This window comes from Antechinus flavipes, chromosome 1, assembly GCF_016432865.1.
Source record: "Antechinus flavipes isolate AdamAnt ecotype Samford, QLD, Australia chromosome 1, AdamAnt_v2, whole genome shotgun sequence".
NCBI classification, from domain to species: Eukaryota; Metazoa; Chordata; class Mammalia; order Dasyuromorphia; family Dasyuridae; genus Antechinus; species Antechinus flavipes.
The window spans coordinates 428,329,880-428,337,768 of record NC_067398.1 but is presented as its reverse complement, the minus strand read 5'-3'; the positions used below and the strand labels follow the sequence as shown (position 1 = coordinate 428,337,768).

Sequence of the window (7,889 nt, the reverse complement as noted above, 5' to 3'; positions counted from 1 at the left end):
TGGAAAAGAAAACCCTTTACCTTTACGTGCCCTTTGCATTCTGGAAGTATATTTACCAGATCAACCCAGTGGAAAGTTTTTCAGTAAGTTCAATGTTAAAGCCTGTTTTGCTCCCTTCCCAGTTCCTGGAATTATAGGCTCTAATCTCAATTCATTTTCATCTATGATTTCTATGGCTTTGTCTGTGTGTGAGTAAAAAATAGTCCTGATGTTTGGTTATTTTTCATTTGTGTGCATATAAATGTCTGAACCATTATAACTAAGGAAGCAGTTAAATGAGTTAATTGGTGACTTCCTATTTGGCTGCCCTCAAAGGCAACTGCTGATGAAAAACTGACACAGTCTTCAGGGAGAGATGATGATCTGATGTCATCTTGGACAAGATCTCCAAAGGTATGTAGGAATATGTGTGTAGATAAGCATATATGTATGTTTATTCACTTATTCATTCAACAAGTATTTATTAACTGCTGATTAGCTACTTTGTGCTCAGGGACTGGAGAGAATCCCAAAGAAATATCAGAACACACTGTAGTAGAAAGGGGTCTGGATATGAAAAAGAGCTGGGTTCAAGTCTGAATTCTAATTACAGTAATAGTCATCTGACTTCAGGCAATTAACTTAACCTCTCTAAGATCCTGTCTACTCATCTGAAAATAGGGCATTATTAATGTTTTCACTTTTTAATTCACAAGGTTGATACAAGGGTAAAATGGGATGATATCTATGTATATGATATCATTTATGTATTCTATGTATATGAATACATACATACATACATACACACATTAAGTGCATTTTCATCAGCATAAGCTCTACCCTCTAAGGGGTCCTCAAACTTTTTAAATAGGGGGCCAGTTCGGACTATAGTAAAAACAAAAACTTTGTTTTGTGGGCCTTTAAATTAAGAAACATCATAGCCCTGGGTGAGGGGGATAATCGTCCTCAGCTGCCGCATCTGACCCGTGGACCATAGTTTGACGACCTCTGAATTATTCTCCAGGGCTAGTTGGAGCAAGGAGAGAGAAGTGAAAAGTAAAACACAGGACTTGAGTTTAAATGTTGCTTCTACAATAATCCATGTGTCTTGAGCATGTTATTTACTCTCTTGTCTGACCCTGTAAGTTTCCTCCCAGGTATTAAACAGTCCTCAACGTTTGGCTGAGGAGGAGACAAGTGGAGTGGACCCTTTGGTTTGGGCTGGGAAGCTCTGCTCTCCTGGGAGATGACTTTCTCTCTAGCCACTTCCTTGTAGGGGAGTGGTTTCCTTTCAGACCTGGCCAAGGGTGAAGGTGGAATCGCAATGAGAGCCAGCCAGTTAGGCTCTGACAGTGTTAACTGATACACAAAGGAAGCAAACCTGATAAAAATATTCCCTTTGCACTGAGTTTGAGCCCTTCACCAGAAATCATGTTCTGTACTGCTAACTTGAAATTTATAGAAATAAGCCCTGAGTACTTTTAGATCACCTGCTTTCAGGGTCTTCCCCATTCGGTTCTTTCACACTCATCCAAGCATTGGTACAAATATTTGAATGATTAACCATGGAATAGCATAGAAATTAAAGAGAATTTAGATGAAAGATTCATAGCTTAGCAAGCTGCTGAGAGATAGAATGCTTAATTTTCTTCTTAGGCACTATGGAAAAGGGAAATTGAGAGTGGGAAACGGCAGCTTTGTGCTGTTGTCTGTAGTGGTCTCCTCACCACCTGTGTATTATTGCCTGCCCTGTAACCTGACCTGATTCTATTCACATACACTCAGAATCCCTCTCTAGGCTTCTGCTGTTCACTCTGTTCTCATCTCAAGGTCAAAAAGCGAGTTGTGCTTTGTTCCTCTGTACATGATTGCTAGGGTGCCACCATGTCTTGAAGCTATCTTTTCCTGAATCACCTGCATAGTCCAAAGTCTAACTCCTTCTTCTGGGGACATTTGGGGGAGACTTCCCCCAAACCACCTCTTATTCCTGACTCTTGCCATTTTTGGAAGGGGAAGTTACATGTAAAATGAAGGGGTTGTATAAGATGATTGTTTCCTTCCAGACTTCCAAATGAAGAGCTATGATTTTATGACAGGGAGATAGAAAGTCATGCTGTCCTGAGTGGTTAATAGACTTCGAGCATATAACCTTTGTGCCTTCAAAAAGTAAGCCTTAGAATGATTAAATGAGGCATTGAGGTTGGAGTTTTGTCAAACATATAGGAATCTTAAATGAAGGGCATTATATGGGTAGAAAGTATGATGCATAAAGTGGAGTACTAGGCCTCTGACACTTCCTAGCTGGGTGACCCTGGGCAAGTCACTTAACCCTGTTTGCCTCAGTTTCCTCATCCAAAAAATAAGCTGGAGAAGGAAATAGCAAGCCACTCCAGTGTCTTTGCTAAGAAAATCCCAAATGGGGTTTAAACATGACTGAAATACTGAACAACATCAATAATGATTGCTCTTCACTTGGAAAAAAGCCAAAACAGATACTTAATGTTGTCAGTCACATTTTTTCTCTCATATCTCAAAGGTTAACACTGTTGCTGCCGCTGCTGCCAGCTTTCCATAATCTCTGAGAGCAGCTGTAAGTCAAGGACATCCTCTTACTCTTGATAGGGACCCGGTCAATCCTGAACCGTTCAGGACCACTGCTTCCTACAATCTGCCCCCTAAATACTGAGGTGGCTACCACTTGCTAACAGTTTTAGATGTGACATGGAGGAATCAAGCAACTTGGCTTCCAGGAACAGGCTCTTTACATCTCAGTCGCATGCCAAGCTTTTTCAGCTTTGCCTGGCATTCACCTGTGCTTTGTGGTCTAGGTAATAAGGCAGAACCTGTGAGGAGAGAGAGCCTGGCTAGCCCACCTGTCTCCTGTATCTGAGGTGAAGGACTGGAAGTTGATAGGAGCCATGAACACCAAAGTGAGAGTTTTATTCTTCTAAAGTAAAGGGATTGAAATAAAATACACCTACAGTTGATTCTAATATATATATCCTCTTCTTTCTATCTCTGTTTCTGTCTCTGACTGTCTCTCACTCATTCAAACTTACTTTTTCTTCCCAGGAACTACAAAAACGGACAATGAAGGCAAGAACAGCTTTGTGCCATGGGTTGTCACAAGCTTTTCACCACCAGGAGCCCAATGATTCTGCTCTGGATTGTCAGTCATCCCAGGTCTTGTGATTCTGCTCAACTATACAGTATCTCAACCCTGCAGGTCAGGATATGTTTTTCTCCCCAAGAGATCTATTTGTTGATTTCAAAATTGAAAACTTCTGTTTTTATCCTAAAATGTCTTGGAATAGAGGTGGAAGTGTTTAATACATATTTCTTGAGAGATAGAATACTGTATTGGATTGGACAATGGACAGAGGAACTGGGTTTGAATCTCAACTTAAACCCTTACTTGCTATGTGACCCTGAGGAAGATAGTTGTTCCCTTTGGGATTCAGTTTCCTCACTGAAAAATGAAAATAATAGCATCTACCTCCAGTGGCTGTTTTAAGGCTCAAATGAGATCACACACATACACACACACAGAGAATGTGAAAATATGTAATGTATATTATACATATATATGTAAACACTTTGCAAACCTTGTAATGTTATCTGTATGAGAGAAAATTACTATTATTCTTAGCTGCTAGAAGCATCTGGATTCTGAAAAATTACTATTGCCATTAATTATATAATCCCTAAAATCCTTATGGTTTTATCTTTGTTCTAAATGAAGGGCTCTTAACTATGGATTTGTTTTTTATAAAATATTTTAATAATTATATTTCAATATAATTGGTTTCCTTTATAATCTTATGTAGTTTATTGTTATTATTATTAAATTATATATATTATTATTATTAAAAATCTATAGGTTTTACCCAGCTGATGAAAGGCATTTATGTCACCCAAAACACTGAGAATTCCTGTTACATGTCAAAGGCATTGAATAGCAATGGAAACAGAACATGTTTGGCTTGGGATGTTGAGCACAAGCCTAGCTGACCTTAGGTCTGCTTAGCTTGATGTCTCCAGTTGAAATGATGTCAATGGTTGGGGAATGCAGATCCTCCAATAGCCTGCTGATTAGGAGAAAACTAAAGCCAAACACTGAAAACAGAACAGTAGAAGAGGATTTTAAAATATGTATTGGGTCAAATAGAATTGTTCCCCTGAATGTACACAACAAATCCCTCAGGTCCCAAGCAGAGGCCGCCAACAGCTGCTTCTATTTAAAGTTTCAACTTTATCTCTCCCTCTCTACTGGCATTGGTGGAAGGGAATGCCGCACTGGTTCATTTGCAAAGTTTCTTTTTCCCAGCAAGGAGGAAAAAACATAAGGAGAATCTTTTTTATTCACTCCCTATGCCCTCAACCCTACAGTCGGGCCAACCCACACAGCCCCTGAGCCCTACTGCTTACTTCAGCTGCCAGGAACTCTGATTCTGGTAAACACTCAAAGAACTTTAGAGTTAGAAGGGAGCTTGGGGGTCTCTCATTCAATCCCCTCATTTTTACAGATAAGTTGAAGTGTTGAGCTTGGGGGTCTCTCATTCAATCCCCTCATTTTTACAGATAAGTTGAAGTGTTGAGCTTGGGGGTCTCTCATTCAATCCCCTCATTTTTACAGATAAGTTGAAGTGTTGAGCTTGGGGGTCTCTCATTCAATCCCCTCATTTTTACAGATAAGTTGAAGTATTGAGCTTGAGGGTCTCTCATTCGATCCCCTCATTTTTACAGATAAGTTGAAGTATTTTGCCAAAGGTCACTGTAAATTGCTGATCTGGGGCTCCAATGCTGGGCCTCCTGATCCCTGACTGGGGCTGGTTCTACTGAACCATACTCCCTCTCCTTTTCTAAAACCTTTCACAGCTTAGCTCTTAGGAAGCAACATAGATTACATTATTGCAATGTTATATTATTTTAATGAACTCCATAAGTAGTATATGCAATAATTAGATACTATATTTTATAGTTTACATATTATACTATATATATGCTACAATTATTCTGCCTTAATATATAGAACTCAGTTTTTATAACACAAAATTAGCAATGATTTTGACCGTTTTTTTTAAAAAAAAATTGGAGTATTTTGAAGACATGCTTCATTCATTTTTTCATTTGTTTAGTAAATATTTACTAAGTACCTGCTATGGGCAAGACACTATATACTAGGAAAGCAAGGGCTACAAAGATAAGAAAGACAGTTAGAAGTGAAAGGGAGATTCAAGATCATCTAGTTCAATCTTATCTTTTTATAAATAGTGGAATCACTTGCCAAAGATCATACAAATCATCAACAGCAGAACTGTGGCTCAAATCCTGGATGTCTCAGACATGTCTCAAGGTCAACACTTCTAAAACTGAGGTCATTATCTTTCCCCCCAAATAGTCCCCTTTTTCCAAACTTGCTTCTTTCTATGAAGGTACCATCATCCTTCTAGTCTCCCAGGTGCATAAACTTGGCATTAGTCTCCATTCCTCACACTCCCCCTGCTCACATTAACCAGATGTCAAACGTTTTTGTTTCTCCCTCTACAATATGGCTCACATGTGACCCCTTCTCTTTATTCACACAGCTTTTGCCTTTGTTCAGGCTATAATCATCTCTAACCTAATATCACATTGGAATTGGAGTTGAGAGATGAAAGAGAGGGGGGAAAGGGAAGAATGTAGGGCAGTGGAAAGAATATTGGATGTAGCTTGAGCTTGAGATCCCATCCTATCTCCCCAATACCTATGCACCTTTGGACAAATCATTTTTGTCTCTCTATCTTCAGTTTACTCATCTGTAAAATGAATAAAATGAGGAAGATGGACTAGATCAGGGCTTCTTAAACTTTTTCAGGACTGCTTATCACCTGATAAATTTTTATACAACTCTGAGTAGATACATATATAAAATAGGTATACAAATCAAACATTTACTAATAATAAGTCATAATTTTGTGACTCTATTTTCAATTATGTAACCCCATATAGGATCATGACCCACAATTTAGGAAGCAGGTGATTTTTCCTTTCCTATTTTAACCTTAAATCCATAAATTAAAAAAAAAATTCTATCTATCCTTCAAAGCTCTATATAAAAACGACATTTTTTAAGCAAGGAAATTGGGGTTAAATAATTTGCTCAGGGTCACACAAGTAGTTAGGTATTAAGTGTCTGAGGCTGGATTTGAACTCAGGATAGTAATCTATCCACTACACCATGTAACTGCCCCAAACATGGTATTTTTCCAGAAGCCTACCCTATTCAACACATAGAATAGTGTCTTATAATTAAAAGTATTACCATAGAAGCAGTGTATCCTTATGAGTAGAAAAACCTTCTTGAAGACAGAAGACCCTGTATTCATGTCTTGCCTCTGACACTCATTGGATTTTTGACTCTGAGTGTGTTGCTTAATTTTTCTCCAAGAAATTACAGAAAAGTTTCTAAGTTTCATTCATAAAGAAACTTCCATAGCTGGGAGTTGCATATAGCAACAAAATCATGGGTCTAGTCTTTATCTATAATAAGATAAGTATAATGGCTAACATTTATATAGCACTTTAAAAATTTTTAAAGCCTTTTACATATATTATCTCATTTGGTACTTAAATGTTTATTGAGTTCAATTTGCTGAATTATTCCCTTTTGGAGATGATCTCTCTTTCCTTAATCCTAAAACTTTTGTTACCTGTTATCACTCAAGTGGCATTTTATCTTGTTTTATATTGTAATTATGTTGTTGTTCAATCATGTCTGACTCTTTCTGACCCTGTTTGGGGGTTTCTTAGCAAAGATACTGGATTGATTTTTTTCTTCTCCAGCTAATTTGACAGATGAGGAAACTGAGGCAAGGAGGAATAAGTGGCTTGTCCAGGATCACATAGGTGGTAAGTATCTGAACTCAGGGTTTCTTGACTCCAGGTCCAGTATTCTGTTATGCCACTTAGCTGTTCTATACAGTTATATATTATTATGTGTAGTCTTTGATTAGAGTATCTATATCATCTCCCTAGCAAGATTATATACTCCTGGAGGGCAAGGGGGCCATAATTTATACCTAAATTCAATGTACAGTACCTTAATTCAAGGTACAAGATGGCAAATATTCAATAGGTTTTTGCTGAATGAATCCATTAACATCAAACACTAGTAGTGGAATTTCAGGCATCAATGATTGAGATGGGCAAGATATCTAAAAGCTCTTACCTCAAGGTTCTTAATTTACCTCTTGGCCCAACAGCCCTAGCTCCTGACTACAAGATAGTTTTAGTCCTTAGCTAATGAAAATGATGACTTGTTCGCTTTGCTCTAGCTTTCAATTTGAATCCACAAATAGACAACCATTGTTTGAGTGTATGTTTTTAACACTTAGGTTTCAATTGAACAGTGATGACTTTATGTAAATGCAGCATTTTTTAAAAGCTTAAATTAAATATATTTTTAACTGAGGGCATTGTTATAGGACATTCATTCATATTGAAGAAAATCAAATGTGTTAATTTGTTCCACTAATGAGAACTGAGCAATTGTCTTCCAGAGCTTTGCAAATTAGTGAATAGAATCTGCCCCATTGTCTTTGTAACTTCATAAAGATGTAGAATTAAATTGTGTTTCCTTTTTTTCTCACTCTTGGCACATGCTGTGATTTGAGACACTGATGATAATTTACCAAAAAAAAAATAATTTGAGATAAAAATAGTTTATCTCAGGTGAATGAGAAGAAAGTGAAATTCCAATTACACTGAAATGAAATTTATTCATTATTTTAGCACATCACAAACCTGGGAATATTGTATATTGCTGGATTTTACACTTTGGTGGGGGGGAAAGACTTAAAAAAAACTATTACTTTAGAGAATGGATAACAGAATTTATATTAAATACATTGGGAGTAGAACATAAATTG

General features: G+C 37.4%; 1 long non-coding RNA gene across 1 annotated transcript; it reads left to right on the top strand.

Moving 5' to 3' along the window:
- The first annotated feature begins 290 nt into the window (after positions 1-290).
- LOC127562212 (uncharacterized) lies at positions 291-6,870 on the top strand. Its single transcript, XR_007953637.1, has 3 exons — positions 291-393; positions 3,052-3,205; positions 6,805-6,870. It is a non-coding gene; the product is annotated as an uncharacterized LOC127562212 (long non-coding RNA).
- The last annotated feature ends 1,019 nt before the right edge of the window (positions 6,871-7,889 follow it).